We start from the raw sequence: 23,199 nt of genomic DNA, 5'->3' as shown, positions 1-23,199 counted from the left end.
AAGGCTGAAATAAAAGATTGAAATACACATGCATACATCATAAAGGAGAACTGGTACAAAATGATGTACCGTTGGTATATTACCCCACAAAAATTGGCAAGATTGACATTTTTTTGTTCTTATATTATTGGAAAAATTTAAGACAATCATTTAAAAGAATAAATTGAACGCGATGCTGCAGCAAGGAAGGCAGATGCTCTTATAGCCTGCCTTAAGTGAAGCATAAAGTTTTGCCTCTTTCCAGCTCTGTGATTCCACAAATTGTGGAATTAGGACAAATCTACAAGATGGATTATTTCAGGCAATTCCCCATCATCTCAATGGCTTTCGGAGGGCTAGAAGTCAGATCTGCTATTCAAAATTCTTCCTGTTAAAAAAGGGAGTGGCAGGAAACATGTAAAATGTGCCTGTGCTGCCTTTTACGGCCCCAGGGTCATTAATTTTGTAAAGGTCAGGTTTAACACATTTATTTCACTTGATATTCTGCCTGACACTAAAAAGACACGATGATATGGAATGGATTGGACATTCTGTTTGTCCGGAGGGAGGCACAGCAAGCATTTCCTGCCCCAAAACGACACTCGGTTCTTTTTGGAAACGGCTCCAGCGCAAAACATCTGGTTGGCGCACACAATGGAACATCGCACCTGGGGAACCGGCCGAGTGTTGATTTTGTAACTGTCCATTCTCTCATATATATATATATATGGGCAGTATAGTTGTTAAAATGTCCTTTTGGCAGGCTGGTGTGATAATGCAAGACTGTTTGTCTTGGAAACCTCTTCGTCTCCGATGTGCCTTGGCGACTCACTTGGCGAGAAGGGATTGCTTTCTTTTCCCTTGCAAGGAGGAAGACAGACAATATTTAAAGGCAAACACAGTAGGCTCTTTACCTTCCACAGCATTATTTCTGGTCACTTTAGCATAAAGAAATGCCCAAGTCTAGATTGTAATATATTTCTAAAATCAAGCCTCGGAACAGTCAACAGAACCCTGTAATTTATACAAAAACTGGGTGTATTTTGAGTCGTTTTGGGATCTGCAGCAGTACAGCCACAAATTGGAAAAATAGAAAACAAAGTTGGAGTCCTGCACATTAGATCAAGAGCCTCAGATAGAGACATGTTGCATAAACATCCTTTATCCTCAGCTCCCCAATTTGCAAGACAGACAGGAAAGGTGTTTCTACACTGTAGAATGAATGCAGCTTGACATCACCTGAACTGCCATGGCTCATTGCTATGGAAACGTGGGATTTGTGGGCTGAAGCCTTCTCTATAATACATGCAATGACAGGAAAAGGAACTCACTAATACAATCCTCTGAGCTGCTGAATTTGCAGGCTGAAAGGTCGGTGGTTCGAATCCAGGAAGTGGAATTAACTCCTTCTGTAAGCTCCAGCTTCTGCCAACCTAGCAGTTCGAAAACATGTAAATGTGAGTAGATCAGTAGTCTCTTTGGGAATTGTTCTCTTAATAATTGCAATTTTATTCCAGCAGGAAGCTAACGGCGCCCCATGCAGTGATGCTGGCCACATGCCCTTGGAGGTGTCTATGTACAATACCAGCTCTTCAGCTTAGAAATGGAGATGAGACCAACCCCCAGAGTCGGACATAACTGGACAATGTCATGGGAAAACCTTACCCTACCTTAATATAACTCCTAGAGATAGCACAATGTCACCAAGAGTTTTTGGAACTTCAGTTTCCAACAAAGCTGTTGTTCCATCCCCCCGTTGAGTGATGTAATGGAGAGCTTGTGACTGGATTTCTCTGCAGCTTCAGAAACCATCCTTGCAAGGCATTATTTCCACTCGTGATGTTACATGTCTCCATTTCCAGCTCTGGGTGAAAGCCAACGACTGAAATGTAAACTCGCTCAGACGACCAAGTCTGTTATTTTCCAGCGAAGTGTGAAATAGAATAAATTCCTGTTCTGGTGGAACCCAACAGAAGAAGAGGAAAAAGCTGTCATGTTGCAAAAAAAAAAAAAAAAAAAAAAAAAAAAAAAAAAAAAACAGCAAAGCCACCAGACCAAGCAAGGAAAGATTAACAAAAGCCAGAATCCAGAGGTTTAGGTGAAGTAAGAGAAGACCTCTATGGGCTTAAGGTGTTCCTTTGGCACACTCAGGCGATGGTTAAAATGTTTATTTCCAAGAGTCATAAGGGTTTTTCCCAAATTTCCTCTTCAGACATAACACTTGTAACCTGGAATAGACAAGGAAGGGGTGTAGCTCAGTGGTGGATCGGCAGGTTTGAATGCAGCAGACCCTAAGATGTCTAGGTGGAAGAAACGTCTATCTCTAACTCGTGGAAAGCTGTTGCTACTCAAGGTATAGAGCAGAAAATAGGTGATGTATGTGTAGATCACAGGGCTATTTTTGGGCTAAAAAAGAAATCAAAAGAAATAATTCCTAAATTACTTCTAAGCATTATGGCGACATGATTGCCATCGCCATTTAGACTGATTTAGACTCCAAAAGGAATTCAAAACATGATTCTTCAGAAAGGTCTCTCCATAGCTCCATAGGGGCCGGGCTGTGGCGCAGCTGGCTAGTAACCAGCTGCTATAAATCACTATTGACCGAGAGGTCATGAGTTCGAAGCCCGGGTCGGGTTAAGCCTCCAACCATTAAAAAAAAATAGCCCCGGCTTGCTGTTGACCTAGCAGCCCCGAAAGACAGTTTCATCTGTCAAGTAGGGAAAATTTAGATATGCTTTATGCGGGAGGCTAATTTAACTAATCTACAACACCATAAAACTGCTCACGAGGAAAAGAATGAGGAAGAACAGCCACCAATGGACGGTGAAGCAACAGCTCCCCCTGTGGCCGGAATCGTGAAGCTGGAAAGATGTTAAAATGCCTCTGTGTCTGTCTAAAAAACTGAATGTTGTTTGTCTGTTGGCATTGAATGTTTGCCATATATGTGTTCATTGTAATCCGCCCTGAGTCCCCTTCGGGTGAGAAGGGCGGAATATAAATACTGTAAATAAATAAATAAATAAATAAATAAATAGCTATGGTGAGTCTCCTTTGTAGAGAGAAAAAGTGGGTATAAATAAACATAAAGAATAAAGGAGGAGGAGTAGACCAGGGTGGGATTAAAAACATGGAAAAATGCTCCACAACTTCTAGAGATTATTTGAGGGCATGAATGGTATTTTTGGTGTGTGCCCATGGATGGTGGAGGTAAATAGGGCTTCAAAAATATCTGAAACACTGGAAAAGCTCCTAATGAGGACAACAGCCAGATAGGATGAGGATCATCTAATTCAATGTGGATGTGGCTTAATGAAACATGCCGCATTTTCACAGGATGCCTACACCCCACCGCTGGAGAAATATTGTTTAGCCAGCATTGCACCACCTGACATTCGCTGGAAAATAGCAGCAATGAAAGGATCAAGGGATTGACATCTCTGGCTCATCCCCTGTTTGGGTATCAACCAGAACGCCAATGACTTAAATCAATAAATAATTTTTTAAGATCTACAGAGATACTCGCAGGCACACCTCAGCAAGTGAGAGTCCAAAAGTGGCAGGCTAAAACCCGGAATCTCAATCAGTGGCTGACAACAGATGAGAGACTCCCTCCTGGTCATACAGAAGACTGGGCACTTGGAAGGCACTGAACACTCTGGCACCACAAGATGCAGAGCCAATATTAAGAAATGGGGCTACAACTATTCTCCTAGGTATGTGTGATATAGAAACAGATAAAATAAATAATTTTTGTTTAATTATTTAGTAACAGCTGCGAGAATGACATATGCGAAGGAGTGGAGAGGAAAACACACACCAGAATTGAAATCATGTTTCCAAAAAATACTGGAAATTATGAATATGGATAAACTAACATACTTATTGGCAAATATTCAAGGCAAACAAAAAAAAAAACAAATTGGAAATTAGTTAAAATTACTTAAAAGAATTGTAAATTGATAATATAATTGTTCATCAGACAGGGGCGGAGGAGCCAACCAATTGTCTCAATATGTCTTTTTTCTTTCGTTTTTTTAGGACAGATAGGACACGATGGAGAATAGATAAGAAAAGAGATAAAAGAGCACAGTAGATATTAAGAGATTAATATACGAATCAACACACAATACATGGAAGTCAATTTTATGTACAGTAGAGTCTCACTTATCCAACATAAACGGGCTGGCAGTATGTTGGATAAGCGAATATGTTGGATAATAAGGAGGGATTAAAGAAATGCCTATTAAACATCAAATTAGGTTATGATTTTACAAATTAAGCACCAAAACATCATGTTATACAACAAATTTGACAGAAAAAATAGTTGAATATGCAGTAATGCTATGTAGTAATTACTGTATTTACGAATTTAGCACCAAAATATATTGAAAACATTGACTACAAAAATGCGTTGGATAATTCAGAATGTTGGATAAGTGAGACTCTACTGTATTTTTGTTTTATGTATGTAATCATGACTTAGACCGATGGTTTTGTTTTGTTTTGTTTTTCTCATTTTTTTCCTCTTTTAACTTTTTTTAATGTTATTTTTTCCATCTTTGTTTTCTTTTTATTCTGTCACATACACGTCTATGTTACAAACCAGATGTTATGGTTTTCGATGTATCACCCATTTCCCCGACAGCTCCCTTTCCCTCAGTGATAGATGGTTGCAACTTATTTTCCTGTATAAATATTTTCAATAAAAAATTATTTTATAAAAATAAATAAATGGGGCTACAAAGAAGAGCCTACAACATGCGAGTGTGGAGAAGAGCAAACCACAGACCACCTATTACAATGAAGCCTGAGCCCTGCCAGATGAACTATGGAGGACCTTCTTAAAGCAATACCAGAGGCACTCCATGTGGCCAACTACTGGTCAACGGACATTTAGAACAATGCCAAGTTTTTTAATGTTTTCCAATACATTACAACATACCCTGGATCTGCTTCTGACGATAAATAAATAAAATCTGATTCAGCAGGTCCAGTGGCAACTATATTTTTGCATAGGGTAACTGTACAGTTATAACACTATGATTCTGCTTCAATCGTCATGACTACATCCTCTGGAATCCTGAGATTTTAATTCGGTGAGGGGTCTCTCTCTCTCAGTCGCATAGTCGTCTCTGACTCTTTGTGACATGGACCAGTCCGCGCCAGAGCTCCCTGTTGGCCGTCACTGCCCCCAGTTCCTTCAAGGTCAAGCCAGTCACTTCAAGGATACCGTCCACCTTGCCCTTGGTCAGCCTCTCTTCCTTTTTCCTTCCATTTCCCCCAGCATCATCTTTTCCAAGCTTTCCTGTCTCTTCATGATGTGGCCAAAATACTTCAGCTTTGCCTCTAGTATCCTTCCCTCCAGTGAGCAGCCAGGCATTCTTTTCTGGATGATGGATTGGTTGGTTCTTCTTGCGGTCCAAGGCACTTTCAGGATTTTCCTCCAGCAACATTCAAAAGCATCTATTTTCCTTCGCTCAGCCTTCCTTATGGTCCAGCTCTCGCAGCCATAGGTTACTATCGGGAATACCATTGCTTTGCGGACGTTCGTTGCCAGTGTGATATGTCTGCTTTTCAGTATTTTATCGAGGTTGGCCATTGCTCTCCTCCCAAGAAGTAAATGTCTACTGATTTCCAGGCTGAAGTCTGCATCTGCAGTGAACTTCGCACCTAGAAATATAAAGTCTGTCACTGCCTCCACGTTTTCTTCTTCTATTTGCCAGTTATCAATAGGTGTAGGTTTTCTTGACGTTTAACTGTAACCCAGCTTTTGCACTTTCTTCTTTCCCCTTGGTGATAAGGCTCCTCAGCTCTTCCTCACTTTCGGCCATCAGAGTGGTATCATCTGCATACCTACGGTTGTTAATGTTTCTTTCAGCAATTTTAACTCCGGCCTTGGAATCGTCAAGCCCCCACGTCACATGATGTGTTCTGCGTACGTTGAATAGGGAGGGTGACAGCCAATTATTATTATTATTATTATTATTATTATTATTATTATTATTATTATTATTGTATGACACAGCAAACAAGATAGATATGCTGGATTTTGTATCACAAAATCACAAGTCGAACACTTCCCAAGTGTCTAGGACTGTGTGATGTAAAAGGGTGGCCTTTAGCAGTTGGCAGATCGTAATTTTGTCAATGTCTATTTTTCCAAATGCCGGCTGAGATCTTTCGGTATGGCACCTATGTGCCCATCACTAATGGGACCACCTGTACTGGTTTCTGTCAGAGTCTTTGAAGTTCAATCTTGAGGTCCTGATAGCAGCTGAATTTTTCCTGTTGTTTTTCGTCAATGCGACTGTCATCTGGGATGGCGACATCAATGATCCAAACCTTTTTCTTTTCCACAACTGTGATGTCTTGTGTGTTCTGTTCCAGAATTTTGTCAGTCTGGATTCAGAAGTCCCACAGTATCTTTGCTTGCTCATTTTCCAATACTTTCATCAGCTGATTTTCATAGCATGAGCAGGTCAAGCTATATGTGCTAGCAAGCGTTAACAAACTGCATTTGGTCCAGATCTGACTTGTCCATCTCAATTAAATTCCTAGGAATCAAGAGACACTGAGGCCCTTTTGGGAAGGATAAATTGAAACCAGCCACATGACCTTGGAGGTGTCTATGGACAATGCTGGCTCTTCGGCTTAGAAATGGAGCTGAGCACCAACCCCCAGTTGGACACAACTGGACTTAATGTCGGGGAAACATTTACCTTTACCTATAGTAATATAATATAATATAATATAATGATGATGGTGATGAGACCGTCCAGTTTCTCCTGAGCATCCTTTTCTTTCTCTCCAAGCAGAGGATCTCCCTGAGTCAGGCTCCTGATTTTTCAAGGCAGGGCCATTTCCGTAGACCTGCGACACGCAAACAGTTAAGTGTGTCAGGCTCGGCTCAGCTTTCCTCTCCGGTCCCTGAAGATCTAGCTGGGAGGAAGGCATGAAATTGATAGAGCTAGCGTTACAGACCATGCAAACCTCGGAAGAAAGAGGAGCCTGGCGGAAAAAAGAGATTCGACCCCCAAGGAAACAGGTGTCAAGGGCAGCTGATGGTTTATCTTTCAGGGAAGGAGTGGCATAGGATGAATTCTAAATGAAGAGGAAACCAGAGGGAAGCTGCAGCAAAGCCTTCCTTCCAAGGGCTGCTGTTGGCATGACTGGAGGAATTGGGACACTTTACCAGGGGGAACCATGGGGACTTTTATCTCTGCAGATTTAGAGAAATGGAAGGGGTTGCCTCTGAGTCCAGCTATTGCTCAAGGCTCCAACTAGAGCATCCCCAGCTCATTATTATTATTATTTTGAAGATGTCAAAAGAAAGTTATCCCATTGACTCTCTCTGTCTGGCTGTGGCACACGTGGTTAAGTAGCCAGCTGCAATAAATCACTATGACCAAGAGGTCATGAGTTCAAGGCCAGCCTGTGTCGGAGTGAGCACCCGACCATTAAAATATGTTGGGAATCTATGAGCAGTTAGACTCAAAAAACAGTCTAACTGCTTTCGGGGGTAATTCCTCAAATACAGCAGAGTGGCAGAACCATGATTCATAAACGGCAGAAACATGTGGCGAGATTGGAGATGCCTTTGTTTCTCAGGATGGCAAAGGATTGCAAAGTCTCCTTAAAAGACCAAAAGGAATTTATTGAGGTAATACATTTATTGAGGTAATAAAATTTATTGAGATAATAAACTACACGTTTATTATCATGAACCTTTTGTAGAGTCCACTGTATGAAACTTGTTCTGACCAGTATTTGTATCAGTAGAAGCTGGAAGTAGTCAAAGGATGGAGGATTCATTGTAGATAGAAAGGGTTTTGGAGCTAACTAGCTCTCTAGGCTAGCATCTAAGGAAGGTAAGCAGGTAAAAATAACAATCTAAATAGCTACATTTTGCCAGCTCCTCCCCCTGTGGCCAGAATTGAGCATCTCCTCAGGAAGCTGGAAGCTGGAGAATGTTAAATTGCCTTTGCGTCTCTGTCTCTGTATGTTCATATGTTCAATGTTTGCCATGTACAGTAGAGTCTTAGTTATCCAACATTCACTTATCCAACGTTCTGGATTTTCCAACGCATTTTTATAGTCAATGTTTTCAATACATCATGATATTTTGGTGCTAAATTTGTAAATACAGTAATTACTACTTATTATTATTATTATTCATTCACTTCCTGAGACCACTGTCACCCCCATCAATGTCTCATCAAGACCAAACTTCAAACAGAGAACACCCATGACTCACTCTACACCCAGGTGCAGTTTGGAGGATGATGGACCATGGACGATGGGACTTCCAATACCTTCACTCACTTCCTGAGAGCACCGCGACCCACACAAATGACTGATCAAGACCAAACATGGTACATGGAGCCCTCATGACCTATTCTACATACTGGTTCTGTTTGGAGGGGGATGGACACTGGACGATGGGACTTGCATATGGGAGTTGGAGCTCTCCCGCACCCACTGAACCCAGCTGACATTGGATATAGGCAAACAATGCCTTTCTCAAATGACCCGGGCATCGCCGGGTCTCCAAGCTAGTAATAAATAAATTTTAGACTTAGGCTCACCCAGTCTGAAATGACTTGAAGGCACATAACAACAACAACCCTAATTAACTTGACTATCTCATTGGCCAGAAGCAGGACCACACTTCCCATTGAAATCCTGATAAATGTATGTTGGTTAAAATTGTTTTTATTTTTAAATATTGTATTGTTTTTTCGTTGTTGTTGTTGTTGTTGTTGTTGTTTTTGCACTACAAATAAGACATACATCGGAATTTGTTTGTATTTTTTTCAAATGATAATCCGGCCCCTCAACAGTCTGAAGGATTGTAGACTGGCCCTCGGCTTAAAAAGTTTGAGGACCCCTGATCTTGTCAATCAGGAAACCATTGTAGAAAGGGTTCCAAGGTTATTCCTCTCTTTACAACACATTTTGAAAGTACTGGGATTCATTTTGGGAGTTTGCTACCTAAAATTGCTGAGTTTTTTTTGGATTTGCCTCAATTTCTCGTCAGCGTGAGCTAATCAGCAAGACAACTCCCAAGACTCAAGGCCAATATTGATGACAGCAAAGACTGGGAATGCTGAGCCCAGCAGAGATTTAAATTAGGTTTCAACAGGAAAGTAGAAGCAAGAGTGACAACGAGGTCTCGAAGATTTACTCGTGATGCGCCTGTGAAAAAGGCAATGATTGTTATCTATATCCTGCTTTTCCCATCAAAATCAGGACTGAAGGAGGCTTGTGGTGCTGTCACAAAAACAAGAAGCCTGCTGCTATCTTACGGATGTGTAAGCTCCCTAGCAAAAGTAATTCAGCATTTTTGCAGCATTTGTGTTCTTACAGGTGCCTTTGACTGCATATTCTTGTGGAACATTGCAATTCTCTAACAAAGGGCTGTTGGTTAACCATAAAATTACACTCCATACTAAATGCCCCCTTTGAACTGCAAATTCCAGGATTCCATAGATGTTACCATGGAAGTTGAAGTCCAATTATAATGCTACACCTTCCAACCATTTCCAATTTGTCAATACTATTTTCCAGCTGCTTGTTAAAAGTCCCAGTTTCTCTTAATTCTCCCACCTTTGTCTTCAGCTTACTTTGGTGGCTGCAAACTGAGTTTAAAGTGCAAAAGGAACTGCACTGGAAAGCAAATAGAGAAGATTGCAAAATCTGCCCTTTTCAGGCAAAAGCAAAGAGCTCATCATAGTTATTACCCACAGATTTCACAGTTTACAGGGGCCACCATTGCTGCAGTGGGCTAAACCGCTGAGCTGCTGAAAGGTCACCGGTTCGAATTCAGGGAGCGAGGTGAGTTCCCACTGTTAGCCCCAGCTTCTGCCAACCTGGCAGTTTGAAAACATGCAAATGTGAGTAGATCGATTACTGCTCTGGCAGGAAGGTAACAGCAGTCCATGCAGTCATGCAGGCCACATGACCTTGGAGGTGTATATGGACAATGCTGGCTCTTTGGCTTAGAAATGGAGATGAGCACCAACCCCCAGAGTTGAACACAATTGGACAATATCAGGGGAAAGCCTTTACCTTTACCTTCACCTTTTAAAGGTTCAAGAATAGGACCACATTCTTCAGCTTCCTTGCATTCAATACTCCATATGTCCCAGAAGTCACAGATCACAAGCCTGTCAGTAATCCCTTTTCCATTCATTTGCAAACAGAACTACTCTTAAATTCCCCAAGAAAGTAGAAGCACCTCCTACAATTTTATGTGGCTCTTCTTGGCTTTCCTTCTAATGAGGGCTGGACCACCCATGTTTACAATTAGAAAGGGAAAACAGATTCCTGCAACTGGAAAGCTCAAGCGTACCTCCTGCCATGCGTATGTTACCTGAACATGCAGCTGAGCATAACGTAAAAAGGGAAATTAGCATCAAAGGCAAGAGAATCGACAAGTTGGTTCTTAAGTGGTGTGGAAAATGTACTGTTACCTTCCCGCCGCAGCAGTACCTATTGATCTACTCGCATTGGCATGTTTTCGAACTGCTAGGTTGGCAGAAGCTGGAGCTAACAGTGGGTGCTCACTCCGCTCCTGGGATTTGAACCTGGGACATTTTGGTCTGCAAGTTCAGCAGCTCAGTGCTTTAACACACTTTGCCACCAGGGCTCCAATCTTGGTATAACTTCAGCTAAAACATGAAACAACAGCTTCTTCGAAAACATTAAACTTACAGTAACGCTCGACCTGAAGGGATTCTTTGCCAGGATGTTATGCATTGGCGAAAGGGAGAAATCCATCCAGATAAAAAATAACAGAGCCCAAGAATTGGAAATACATCTTGAATGGAGCCAGAGTGATGAAGGAAGTGATCAAATTAGTTTTCTAACCTTGGGGGATTCTTCTCCCGAGAGCCAGTCGTTTGGAAATTTATTGGCAGGATGATGGAACGTGAAGCACTCCCATTTCCTTTTTTGCTTTTCTCTCATGATTGCCCTGATATATCAGGGTTTTTGTGATATGTAATAGTTTTGCTTGGTGATAACACTATGTAACAACATTTGAAAAATGTCTGTTCCTGGTTTGAAAGTATTATTCCTGTTTAATTGTGCAGTACTTACTGTATATACTCGAGTATAAGCCTAGTTTTTCAGCCCTTTTTTAAAGACTGAAAAATCCCCCTCGGCTTATACTCGGGTAAAGGTCCTGGTTGGCTTATATTTGGGTCAGCTTATACTCGAGAATATATGGTACATTTATTCTTTTTCTCTATTATTATTGGTATTATTACATTTATTATTTTTCTCTATTATTGTTGCTACTATTACATTTATTTTACTCTATTTTTATTATTATTAATAATACATTTATTATTTCACTCTATTATTATTATTGCATTTATTATTTTACTCTATTTATTATTGCATGTATTATTTTCCTGTATAATTATAATTATTATTATTTGTATTATTTATTATTATTAAAAGGATACATAAGCACATTTGCATTGAAGAAGATGAGAATAATGATTTGATCAGTTGGACAGTCTTATCTTAAATTTGAGCTTGTAAATATTCAAAAACATTTAACCTACTGATGCCACAATTAATGTTATTGGTATCTATTTTTATTTCTGAAATTTACCACCCTCGGCTTATACTGGAGTCAATGTTTTCCCAGTTTTTTTGTGGTAAAATTAGGTGCCTCGGCTTATATTCTGGTCGATTTATAATCAAGTATATATGGTACATTGAAAGTAGATTTATCATCCAGAAACTTTATTTTTGTGGCTGCCACAAACTATATTTAATTGGTTGAGACTGAATTAGATATTTGTCGAAAAATTATAGCAAAATGTGCTGCCATAACAACGTTTTTCAGTTTGATATGACATTGATAACCCAGGAACAATCATGTTAGATAATGTAATAGGACATCAACTGCTGTACCTATGGATGTGCCACCCATTGAGGTCATCCATGATGTCACCGCCTGGACCTCCTCCTGGACCAGAAGTTGGCCATAGATGTATACTGGATGACCTACAAATTAGAGAAGTATTCTCTCAAGAGATTTCTAGATCTTCCAACATAACTCTACAGTCAAGTTGGAAGTTGACTATAGGGTCATCCTGGAGGATTGATAGGTTCCTAAAGAGAACATATCAATTAAATCCAGAAATAATCAACAAAAGTTAAATCTGGGTTAGGTTTAAGTCCAGGCTGAATCATGAAACTCAATTTGAGTAGCTTAAGCTGACCTCTCCATCAGCTTAATCTAATCATAGAGGACAATGTGGAAAGGAAGAGTCTACACCTTGAGCTTATTGAAGAAACATAAAGATCAATTATTGTTAATAAGGAACTCCATCAATTTTGCCACCATCAACCCTTTTCTGTCTCTTTCTATCATTAGATAGAGATAAACTTTGCTAACAGAATCCGTCTCTCTCCTCCACTTAGGCGTTGGATGTTGCGGTTTGCTCATCTCCCGTGTCTCTTCCAGGTTGGCTCTTGCTCTTGACAGCAAATTAGCTTGACTTATTTGCAACATAAAGATGTCTAATGGAGTGTGGCATTCCCCCGTTCTTTCTGGTGGGTCTAAGGCATTAGAAGAACAACATCAATAATTTCCAGCCTTCAGGGTTTCTGCAGATAGACCTGGAAACAGGTTGTGTGTGTCAAATGGTCCACACTGGCCGTCCCCAACCTTCAGCTCATTATTCATAGCTCAGTGGAACTGCACAAAATTTGGAGCCGAGACTCAATTTAATTTCAGTACTCAGTTGACCTGCCTGATGTGTCCCAGCTGGGTTCCTGGAGTTTAAAAAAACCAAATGAATCTCTTTCTCTCTCTGGCACATCTCTTGCCATGCTATTTATTCAAGCTTCTTGAATGTGGAAGGGGGGACTGATGTATTGGACTACAATTCGATTATTCACATCCTTAGGATGCATCCTGTCAGTTAGATAATGCTGTGTTAGATACAAATGCATTGTAACTCCAGTGTGTGAAAAAATACAGTTCTAATGTATTCCACTGAAGGGTTAAGCAAGTGGTCCTAGAGGGACAGCTGAGTCAAGACCATGACAGACATGATGAGAATTGTATAATTTCTTGTGGCCACGCGGTTCTCTTGCCATGATATCCTTTTGCCATGATGCTCTCTTAAAATGATGATCTCTTGCCACGTGGATCTCTTACCACGTGGATCTCTCACCATGATCTTTTGCCATGTGCTTGTCTTGCTATAATCATTGCTTCTTGTTGTGTGGTTGTGAGTATATCGCCATATATACTGATTCCAGAACTGATGTAAATAGTGTTTATATAGCAATGAGTTAGGATGAAAGCCAGAGCTCGTGCCTTATTAAAGCAAACAAGGTCTACATCTCTGCTAATTACAGATAAAGGCTCTGATGTGTTTTATTTCAAGTTAACTGCTTGCCTTAAGACAATAAGTTCCATGCACAGCTCTGAGAGGACATGAAAGGAGGGAACAATTCACGTACCTACCCAGCGGGTGTTTTGTTTGTTTTTATTTTTACCCCCGTGATACATCCACATTGCACAATTATAACATTTTGATGCCGTTTTCAACTTTCGTGGCTCCATCCTAAAGTATACTGGGAATCATGTCCTGGCGGGGCACTGAGACATCCCTAGGGTAGTCTCCAGATCTATACTATTTGAGCTCTCTGAAAGATTTCTCATGTGGTTCATGGTCAACAATTTGCCCCCTTAGTTCTAGAAGAGCCACTGGTTTAGACAATAGTGATGTCCCTCCATGAATACCAAAATCTATAGATGCTCAGGTCCCATTATGCAACAATGGTGTAAGTAAAATGGTATTGCTTATAGAAAATAATAAGATCACTGTTCAGTTTTTGGAAGGATACAGTTCAACCTTCGCATCTGTGAGGAATATGATCTTGGACTTCACATTGATATGGAAACTGGAGATAACAGCAAGCCCTACTGGAATGGTCTTCTGTACCAAAAAATACCATAGTCAGGCTCGAGGAACTGGAAAATTTCAGGGAAAGATATTTTGTCAGATATGAACAAATGAGACCCCGGTTAGGTTGTATTTTGTATTCTATTTTGTTTATTCATTCAGTTGCTTCTGAATCTTCGTGACCTGAACCTGGACCAGCTGAGGTGAGAACTCCCTGTCGGCTGTGGCCACCCCATCTCCTTCAAGGTCAAGCCAGTCACTTCAAGGATACCATCCATCCATCTTGCCCTTGGTCAGCCCCTCTTCCATTTTCCTCAGCATCGTTCTCTTCTCTAAGCTGTCCTGTCTTATGATGTGGCCAAAATACTTCATCTTTGCCTCTAGTACCCTCCAGTGAGCAGCCGGGCATTATTTCCTGGTGGATCCTGGTGGTTGGATCTCTCAGGATTTTCCTCCAGCACCAAAGTTCAAATGCGTCTTCCTTCTCTCAGCCTTCCTTATGGTCCAGCTCTCGTATGCATAGGTTACTATGGGGAATACCATTGTTTTGACTATGCGGACCTTCGTTGCCAGTGTGATGTCTCTGCTTTTCAGTATTTTATCGAGGTTGGCCATTGCTCTCCTCCCAAGAAGTAAACGTCTTCCTATTTCCTGGCTGCAGTAATCTTCATGCCTAAAAATACAGTCTCTCACTGCCTCCACGTTTTCTCTCTCTATTGGATTCTATAGTAGTTGGGATTTCTAAATAAGAGAGGACCAATCTGTATTTACTATATAAAGGTATTATTGATATAAATATCAACAGCAAGGCCAGGGGTTGGAAACATTACTTTCTTGAAGGACAGCGCCCAGAATCCTGCTGGACAGCTATATGGATTCTCCCAGCATTCCAAAATCCCCAAAATATCCCAAGTAGTTTTGAGTGTCCAAAACTCCCAGTCAACTCTGGGATTGGCTGGGTTAAATTGGGATTTGCATTACAAATAAGTAGCATTTACAAATTCCAAACAAATGCAGCCTGTAGCCATTAGGCAGAATATTCCAGGTGACAGAAAGTGCTCTGATGGAAGAAGAGACTGGAAATCCAATCAGGTTTCAGATATATATGGAATAGGAAGGTACGTAATGTCACTCCTTTGCCTAAGGGAATATCATGTCTTGATTCAACCCTACAAGTATTGTAACACCTCATCTTGGTGATCTGCGAATTGTGTTCAGCTTTGGCTCAAACAAACTCTTGGAAAGGAAGCTGCAAAACCAAAACTGAATGAAGCCTATTTTCGATGCTTCAATACATCTTGGAGTGATTTCGTCTGGGGTCCGCACGTGGGTGTTTCATATTCATTTTATTTTGCCTTCCAAGATTATATATTGCAATTTTGCCCCACCCTGTCACTGGCCTGACCTCCTTTGCCTGGATGTTGTTTCTGCTTGCACATTGTGGGAGTGTGACCATGTAATGCAGTTTGACCCATGGCTCAATGCTATGGAATCCTGGGAGTTGCAGTTTTGTGAGGTCCATCACTTTTTGGCAAAGAGAGGCCTGATAAAAGAGAGGATCAATCTGTATTTACTTTATAAATATTTTTAATCTAATTTAATTTTAATGTCTGTATTATATGTTTTTAAGGCATTGAATTATTGCCTCCTTGAGGCCCCTTCGGGGTAGAGAAAGGCGGGGTAGAAATAGAGCAAATAAATAAATAAATAAATAATAAAACGAAAACACCCGGGGTTCCATAGAATTGAGCTAAAATAGGGACAAAGTGAGGATCAATTTGTATTTAGGTAAGGTAAAGGTTTTCCCTGACGTTGTCCAGTCGTGACCGACTCTGGGGGTTGGTGCTCATCTCCATTTCTAGACCAAAGAGCCGGCGTTGTCCGTAGACACCTCCAAGGTCATGTAGCCGGCATGACTGCCTGGAACGCTGTTACCTTCCCGCCAGAGCGGTACCTATTGATCTACTCACATTTGCATGTTTTCGAACTGGTAGGTTGGCAGGAGCTGGGGCTAACAGCGGGTGCTCATTCTGCTACTGGGATTTGAACCTGGCACCTTTTGGTCCACAAATTCAGCAGCTCAGCGCTTTAACGCACTGTACCACGAGCTAAAGTAGGGTCAAAATGCATAAATTTAACAGTATCCAACATCCTGAGGTTACAGCAAATGAAGAGTCAAAATATGGGTCTTTAAGATGGCACCCATTGGAATCTGAGTCATGTAGAATGGTTTCCTTCCACTAGAAATCCTACATTACATACACTTCTTCCTTTCCTTTCACTTCTCAGTGAACCGTTTCAACAGTACACACCCTGTGCATACTTTAACTCAAATTTCTCCTTAAACAGCAAATTGGCAGGAACTGGTTGTACATGGCCGGGCTGTGGTGCAGCTGGCTAGTAACCAGCTGCTATAAATCACTACTGACCGAGAGGTCATGAGTTCGAAGCCCGGGTCGGGTTAAGCCTCCGACCATTAATAGCCCCGGCTTGCTGTTGACCTATGCAGCCCCGAAAGACAGTTGCACCTGTCAATTAGGGAAATTTAGGGACGCTTTATGCGGGAGGCTAATGTACAACACCATAAAAAACTGTCAGCAAAACACGAGGAAAGGAATGCGGAAGTACAGCCACTACTGGATGGTGAAGCAACAGCTCCCCCTGTGGCCGGAATCGTGAAGCTGGAAAAATGTTAAAAATGCCTCTGAGTCTGTCTAATGTATGTTGTTGTCTGTTGGCATTGAATGTTTGCCATATATGTGTTCATTGTAATCCGCCCTGAGTCCCCTTCGGGGTGAGAAGGGCGGAATATAAATACTGTAAATAAATAAATGAAGTGAGTAGACTCAGAGAGAGAGCAAGAGAAGAGGGAATTAGGACTCTGACAAAACTGTCTAACCAGACAGAGAAATCACTTACTGTCAAGTTTTTGTCAAGGCATTACAATCTCTGAGAGCTGAGAAAGAGTAATTTACAAGATCATGGATCACTCCCAGTGGTCTTCTTGAGTGGGTAGTTAACATGGGGAGAGGCATCACTTTGGCATGGCAGGGAGGAAGATAGCACTTACGGTGAGACATTTTTTTTTTCGTGTCAGGAGCAACCGGAGTTGCTTCTGGAGTGAGAGAATTGGCCGTCTGCAAGGACGTTGCCCAGGGGACGCCCGTATGTTTTTGATCTTTTTACCATCCTTGTGGGAGGCTTCTCTCATGTCCCCGCATGGAGCTGGAGCTGACAGAGGGAGCTCATCCGCGCTATCCCCGGGTGGGATTCGAACCTGGCAGCTTTCAGGTCAGCAATCCAACCTTCAAGTCACAAGGCTTTTATCCCCTTGGCCACCGGAGGCTCTGGTGAGACATTAAAAATACCTGTCACTGACAAGTCTACAGTTTTAATGAGAGGAAACTAAGTTTCAGGTTTGTCAAAACTGCTCAGTAAATGTGGAAATCAAACCAATCCTACCATTAGAGTGAAGGAATTTCTTCAAGCCATAGATCCAGTGGCAGAACCCACATAATTCTTCCTGAACCTTGAAAATGGTCATCTCATTCATGAACATATTGTTGGCCTCAAGAAGTTTTATCAGTCACTCTCCTGTTTCATTTGATCCTAAGCCAAATTTCCCTACAACCTTTTATTCTTCTCTGATTCCCATTTTTGCATTCCAATTACCTATAATTAGCAAAATGTCCTTTTCTGAGCTGTGATCAATTTCCCCCTAGAATCTTTCAATATTTCCTCTGTACTTGAAGCCTACTTATATTGTAGTTATACTGATAGTTTTCCATGAAGTCTGAGTGATATGATTTGGTAAGATTTTGCATTATATCCCTTAACTGCTTTTGCTGCATTTATTAATGCCACCCCATTTTGCCTTAGATTTTAATTCACCAAGCAAAACACAATGTAATTATTATGTCCTATTCTTGTCCATTTCAGTTTGCTCAGCCCATGTAATGCAAGTGTGGAAAACTGAGCCACCTCTATATAAATGAGGTTGTGTTTCTGACAGAATTATTGGATGGGTGTCACCTGGTTTGACAACAGTTAATGTGAAAAAGATTTTGAAGACTTAGTGGACAACAGGTTAAATGTAAACCAACAATGTGAGGCAGCAGTTTTAAAAGCCAATGGAATTTTGGGCTGCATCAAAAGGAGTCTAGTGTCTATATGAAGGGAAGCCTCTCTTTTCTGCTCTTGTCACACTTCACCTGGAATACTGCGTTCAATTTTGGGCAACACAATTCAAGACATATTTATAAGATGGAAGGTATCCAGAGGAGGGAGACTAAAATGATCAAAGGTCTGGAGACCAAGAATCGCTCTGAGGAGCTTCTTAAAGAGCTGCATATGTTTAGCCTCGGAAGAGGTTGAGCCATATTAAAATATTTGAAAGGATGTCATAAGGAAGAGGGAGAAAACTTGTTTTCTGCTGCACTGGAGACTAGGACTCAATAGAGCCATATGTCCAAATTAAAAGGAAAAGAGATTCCACTTGAACATTAGGATGAACTTCATGAATTTGAAAGCTGTTTGACAGTGGAACTCTCTTCCTTGGAGTCCGGTTGAAGCTCCTTCTTTAGAAGCTTTTAAACAGAGGCTGGATGGCCACCTGTTGGGGGTGTTTTGATTATGCATGGCAGAAGTGGGTTGGACTGGATGGCCCTTGAGGTCTCCTTCAACTGTAAAATTCTATGATTCTACAAAATGAGCCAATTGAGGCAGGATTGTCAGGAAAAATCTACAAGACATATGATGAAACGTGAGGAATGCTAGATCAGCATCACACCCAAGAACAACAAAAGGATGGAATGGAGGAAAGAAGTTTACAAGAGAGCATTCCTAAGAGATGGGACCTGATGCATAGCCCTGAACTGATCACCAAGAGAGGTGGAAACTGGACAGAAAGGGTGAATGGGCAGCAGTATTGGTGGAGATGGGAGATTTGCAGCTTTCTTGTGTTCAGAACTAGAAGAAGGGGGAGAAGGGTTGCAACAATATTGGTCTGTGCAAGATAGCATTCTCTTCCACCTCCGCCCTGCATCAACTGGACGGGTGTTCCCTCCTCTCTCTTCCATCTGTAGTTGCCAGAAAATGCACATTCCGCAGTACTGGTCCTGTTGCTGAGCACATGTGCTGGAAAATCTAAGATTGCTCCCAGGTGGGTCCAGTCTTCTCGCTGGCTGTTGTGCTTCGGCTTTTCTGGAAAGGGCAGTTCTTTCTAACACCTCTCAGGCTGCTCTTCACAAAATGGCATGTGTTGCTCTGTTGTTTGTTTTGTCTCCTCAGGGAGGCTGGGCCATTGCTTTGTGGAGGCCATTCATATGGGAAGGTGAAACTCTTGGCAGGAAAGAAAGGCAACGGGCAGCCCCGTTTTGCTTTTTAAACCATCCACATCTTTTCACAGCAGTGTATCTGCTGGCTACTGAAAGCTTCCATATTCTGGTGGAGTGTGGCTCCATTTTGGGATTTAGTACAGGTTTTGTAAATGCTAAACTAATTGCTGAAAGTATTTGAGAAGTTTAGCACCTTGGATAGGTCCTTAAAATATCAAATCCAGAACCTGTTTGCCGGCCAAATGATATGAATAGAATCAAATGCTTCTAATATTTAGAATGATAGCAATCTGTGATAATCTAGAAGAGCACTGAACAAAACTGGAATGATGCTGGGATATTATTGCAAAAAGCCCTGCTCTTATGTGCAACCAATTGTCATACAGGATCCAAGATCTGACATCAGTGCAAAGCTAACTCCAAGTAGAGTTTAATTCCTCTTCCACTCAGTAACAACAAAAACAGATAGCAACATATTGCAATAAATACACATAGAAAGCCAACATGTATGACTGGACCCAAGGTACCAAGTGCAAGGAAATGCACATTTATACACTGCTATCTAAACACTGATACATGGTTCTAACATCTTCCCCTTGTATGATATTTCAACATCTCTGCCAGATGAAGGAAGCAGCGAAGCTTTGAAAACTTGCATGTTGCATTTTCCTCATTTTGATTGTCCCAACGTGTATGTTGCTCTAATTGTTTACCAATATTCCGCTTTGTTTGGGTGGAGACTCAAGTTGTCTTTTTTTCAAAGCTACCAATCAATGGATAAATTACTCGCGTCGATCAGGATGCTCTTTTCTCTTCTTGCAGTAGAATTTATCGACCTCCTCAAACGTGTCTCTTTTAAAACTAAACATTGGGATTCACTCAAAAATTTCATTTCGGAATTCTTGTTTCCTATGAGAAATGATTGTAGCACTTATATTTGCTTAGATTGTTGATAATATTTGGGTGTGTTGTTTACACAGATATATGTATTTTGGCATTTATGTGCCTTAATAGTTTTCTAAACTTTTCACAAATGAAGAGATAACACCTGCAGGGTGATACCTGCAAGTGACAACTAGCAGAAAGGAAATATTTTTAGTACTTGCAAGAGGCAACTAGTTGAGCCCTTGTGTTTCAGCAGCTTAGTTTGCATCATTCTAGCAGATTTTTTGGAACTCAAAAATGCCCATTATGTGCCAGAATCTTGTCCCATTGTGCAAAGAGAAATGTGAAATGGGTTTTTTCCAATCCTAGTCAATCATGGGATACCTTGAAGGTATTGGCAAATAGTTAAATGCTACACTTGAAGAACTCCACTAACACAACTGTCAATTTGATATGGACCCTATGCCAACACCAAAAAGTCAAACCAGATGTGTAAGGAAACTGAAGTGAGTCTCAAATACCAACCGTTTATGACTCTTTCCTCACCTCTCTCACCTCGCACCCTGATTCATATCCCCCTCCTCTTCCTTTTTCATCCTTTTAAGAAAGAATAGATCAGGGATGCATGTGTGCATCTCCAATCTTACATCTTGATTGACCTCATTTGCCAGATATAATGGGAAGGATTGATTTGTGGCTTGGCTTTCCAATAGACAATGCAAACAATATTGAGCTGGTGGAGGGAGGAAATCCATCCTAGTGCACAACAGCTTTTAAATGGCCTCTGCATCCAAGTTGAAGGCAAATGTTGGCTGTCGGTAGGTTGCATTGGTATTCCCACAAATTTCCCAGCTTTGTCCACATTTTCAGCCAATACATGACCCCCTAAGCCATTGCAAAAATGTCCCAGAATAAGAATAGCAGTCCACCTTGCAGGATTGTTACAAGGGTTACTTAGCAGCTGAAAAAGCCAATCTATATATATAAGGGGTAATGAAATTTCGGCCTAGGACAAAACAACAAAACTACACATCCCAGAAACACTAAACTTGGCAGCACAGCCCCTCATGCATGCCTCTATGTTCATTCAACAAAAAGAAAAGAAAAATAAAGTCCTAATTAGAGGGAGAGGAATAATTGTTTTTATCCAATTGCTGCCAGTTAGAAGGCTAAGCTCCACCCACTTGGTCTCCTAGCAACCCACTCAGCCCAGGGAACAGGCAGAGTTAGGCCTCACTTAGGCCTCTTCCACACTGCCTATAAAAAACAAATTATCTGATTTTAACTGGATTATATGGTGGTGTAGACTCGAGGCCCTTCCACACAGCTATATAACTCATTTATAATCTTATCTGCTTTGAACTGGATTATCTTGACTCCATACTGCCATATAATCCACTTCAGTGTGCATTTTATACAGCTGTGTAGAAGGGGCCTCATATAATCCACTTATAAGAAGATATTTTATTTCTTATACCACCATACTTTACCACAGCAACGCGTGGCCGGGCACAGCTAGTGCGATTATAATGTAAATCGAGGGAAGTAATAGTCCTGCTTTGGTTAGACCACACCTGGGGATGTTTTGATTATGCTTTTCCTTCCTGGCAAACAGGGGTTGGACTGCATGGCCTTTGGGGTCTATGATTCTATGAATGTAAATTGAGAAATAATGAGGCCAGACACAATACGTGGATAAATTGAGCAGCATTTATTGGCCTAACCACTTTAGAACCCAGGGCCATTTGCTAACGTAAGGGAAGCAACATAATGTGGGTCTAGACTGAGGGATGTGATCGTGAGTTGTCATAGCCAAGGAAAAGGATAATAATAATAATAATAATAATAATAATAATAATAATAATAATAGAAAAGTAGACAACAGATCCCAAATGTAGACTCTGCAAGGAAGCAGATGAAACAATAGATCACATCCTCAGCTGCTGCAAGAAGATCGCGCACAGACTACAAGCAGAGACATAACTGTTGCTCAGATGATTCATTGGAACTTGTGCCACAAATACCATCTGCCTGCGACAACGAACTGGTGGGATCACAAGCCAAAAAGTTTCAGAGAATGAACATGACAAGCTACTCTGAGACTTCCGAATTCAGACAGTTCTGGAGCACAATACTCCTGACCTCACGATCATGTTAAAAAACAAAGTATGGATTGTTGATGTTGCAATCCCAGGGGACAGCAGGATTGAGGAGAAACTGGAAAAGCTGAGACGATAGGAGGATTTAAAGATCGAATTACAAAGATTGGCACAAGCCAGTCAAGATGGTCCCAGTGGTGATCGGCACACTGGTTGCAGTGCCTAAAGACCTTGGCCTGCACTTAAACACAGTCAGCGCTAACAAAATTGCCAGCTGCTGAAAGGCCACCTTACTGGGATCTGCACGCATTATTCACTGATACAATACACAGTCCTAGACACTTGGGAAGTGTCTGACGTATGATCCAAGACAACAGCCAGCAGAGTGCTGTAGACTCATCTTGTTGTGTTTCAAATAATAACAACAATAACAACAACAACTTTATTTTTGTATCCCACCCCATCTTCCCAAGTTCACATGGGGACCAGGCCCAACAATATACAATAAAATACAACAATATAAAATACATAACAATCTCAACAAAATAACGTATCAAACTCTACAAAACAACATCACAAAATAAAAACATAACCAGTGGCTTTATCACGGCACTTCAATCGTCGGTCATGGAGGAGAGGAATAAAATTATAATTGTTCAATGTGTTAGGAGTACTAATCTCAAACGTCCGTGATAAACTACAGAAACTAGGATGTAGGGAATGGTAGGGACTCAGTCAAACATTCATCTCAGTGTGAAAATGTCACGGCTGAATTTACAGTACTCACTTATCCAAAATTAGCTTATCCAACGTTCTGGATTATCCAACGCATTTTTGTAGTCAATGTTTTCAATACATCATTGGTGTTAAATCGTAAATACAGTAATTACTGCGTAGCATTACTGAGTAGTGAACCAACTTTTCCTGTCAAATTTTTAGTATAACATGATGTTTTGGTGC

At 41.0% G+C, this 23,199-nt stretch overlaps 1 long non-coding RNA gene across 1 annotated transcript; it reads left to right on the top strand.

The window, feature by feature from the left end:
- The first annotated feature begins 1,156 nt into the window (after positions 1–1,156).
- LOC134293998 (uncharacterized) lies at positions 1,157–3,016 on the top strand. The gene is made up of 2 exons (XR_010000976.1): positions 1,157–1,390; positions 1,497–3,016. It is a non-coding gene; the product is annotated as an uncharacterized LOC134293998 (long non-coding RNA).
- The last annotated feature ends 20,183 nt before the right edge of the window (positions 3,017–23,199 follow it).

This window comes from Anolis carolinensis, unplaced genomic scaffold (assembly GCF_035594765.1).
Source record: "Anolis carolinensis isolate JA03-04 unplaced genomic scaffold, rAnoCar3.1.pri scaffold_11, whole genome shotgun sequence".
Lineage (NCBI taxonomy): Eukaryota > Metazoa > Chordata > Lepidosauria > Squamata > Dactyloidae > Anolis > Anolis carolinensis.
Note: the sequence above shows the minus strand (reverse complement) of the source record. Positions and strands in the feature narration are given on the sequence as shown.